Consider the following 2,500-nt stretch of genomic DNA (forward strand, 5'->3'; position numbering starts at 1 on the left):
TAAATAGATAGGAATTAGGGAAGATCAATACCTAATCAGTTCCTTATCTAATTCCAAGCAGTATGTGGCGTGTTAAAGAGGAACTCCTGTGAAGATGAGCCTCTTCCATTTGAATGTCTGTTCAGAGGTTCTGGTTATAGTTCTGTAGATCTGGGTCGGTCCAAAAACACTTCAATCTAGATCTGATTCGGAACTATCAGAACAAGGCTGGAATGGAATTTAAAAACAAAAGTAGAACATGCATGAGTATTGTGTGTGCTAGTTCTTGTGTGTGTATGTGCCGGTCCTATTTGACTCTCCCTGGACTCACCCTCCCTAAAGGACATTGATCCCCCCCCACCCCACCCAACCACAGACTCTAATTCCTCTCTGATTACCATTCCACCGCTGTGACTGGTAATTAAACCTGGGAGGATAACAAGGTCACTAGCCAGGTCAGAGGGAAAGGTCACAGCATCAAACACACGCACGCACACACACACACACACACACACACACACACACACACACACACACACACACACACACACACACACACACACACACACACACACACACACACACACACACACACACACACCTACACACAAATGCACAACCACACACTAACACAAACATTTACACATGCAGAAGAGGAGGTTCTCCTGTTTCTCACGGCACTTCACTATAGAAAAATACTTCTTTCAAGATTAGCCTGCAAGTTTATGTTGTGGTGAAACACAGAACTTCCGACCACCTCCACCCCCAACACCACCACCGTGACCAACTCTCTCTCCACTCCCAACACCACCACCCTGACCAACTCTCTCTCCACTCCCAACACCACCATCGTGACCAACTCTCTCTCTACTCCCAACACCACCACCCTGACCAACTCTCTCTCCACCCCCAACACCACCACCCTGACCAACTCTCTCTCCACTCCCAACACCACCACCCTGACCAACTCTCTCTCCACTCCCAACACCACCACCCTGACCAACTCTCTCTCCACTCCCAACACCACCACCCTGACCAACTCTCTCTCCACTCCCAACACCACCAACCTGACCAACTCTCTCTCCACGCCCAACACCACCACCCTGACCAACTCTCTCTCCACTCCCAACACCACCACCCTGACCAACTCTCTCTCTACTCCCAACACCACCACCCTGACCAACTCTCTCTCCACTCCCATCCACCACCACCCTGACCAACTCTCTCTCCACTCCCAACACCACCACCCTGACCAACTCTCTCTCCACCCCCAACACCACCACCCTGACCAACTCTCTCTCCACCCCCAACACCACCACCCTGACCAACTCTCTCTCTACTCCCAACACCACCACCCTGACCAACTCTCTCTCTACTCCCAACACCACCACCCTGACCAACTCTCTCTCTACTCCCAACACCACCACCCTGACCAACTCTCTCTCCACGCCCAACACCACCACCCTGACCAACTCTCTCTCCACGCCCAACACCACCACCGTGACCAACTCTCTCTCCACTCCCAACACCACCACCCTGACCAACTCTCTCTCTACTCCCAACACCACCACCCTGACCAACTCTCTCTCCACTCCCAACACCACCACCCTGACCAACTCTCTCTCTACTCCCAACACCACCACCCTGACCAACTCTCTCTCTACTCCCAACACCACCACCCTGACCAACTCTCTCTCCACGCCCAACACCACCACCCTGACCAACTCTCTCTCCACTCCCAACACCACCACCGTGACCAACTCTCTCTCCACCCCCAACACCACCACCCTGACCAACTCTCTCTCTACTCCCAACACCACCACCCTGACCAACTCTCTCTCCACTCCCAACACCACCACCCTGACCAACTCTCTCTCCACCCCCAACACCACCACCCTGACCAACTCTCTCTCCACTCCCAACACCACCACCCTGACCAACTCTCTCTCTACTCCCAACACCACCACCCTGACCAACTCTCTCTCCACGCCCAACACCACCACCCTGACCAACTCTCTCTCCACTCCCAACACCACCACCCTGACCAACTCTCTCTCCACCCCCAACACCACCACCCTGACCAACTCTCTCTCCACTCCCAACACCACCACCCTGACCAACTCTCTCTCCACCCCCAATCTCTGTCCCTGCTCTCTGTCTCTGCTCTCTGTCTCTTTCCCTGCTCTCTGTCTCTGTCCCAGCTCTCAGTCTCCGTCCCTGCTTTCTGTCTCTCTTTGTTTCTGTCCCTGCTCTCTATCTCTCTCTGTCTCTATCCCTGCTCTCTGTCTCTCTCTGTCTCTATCCCTGCTCTCTGTCTTTGTCTCTGTCCTTGCTCTTTGTCTCTGTTTCTATCCCTGCTCTCTGTCTCTGTCCCTGCTCTCTGTCTCTGTCTCTCTCTGTCTCTGCCCTCTGTCTCTGTCCCAGCTCTCTGTCTCTATCACTGCTCTCTGTCTCTATCCCTGCTCTCTGTCTCTGTCCCTGCTCTTTGTCTCTGTCTCTGTCTCTATGCCTGCTCTCTGTC

Source organism: Oncorhynchus mykiss, chromosome 7, assembly GCF_013265735.2.
Source record: "Oncorhynchus mykiss isolate Arlee chromosome 7, USDA_OmykA_1.1, whole genome shotgun sequence".
NCBI classification, from domain to species: domain Eukaryota; kingdom Metazoa; phylum Chordata; class Actinopteri; order Salmoniformes; family Salmonidae; genus Oncorhynchus; species Oncorhynchus mykiss.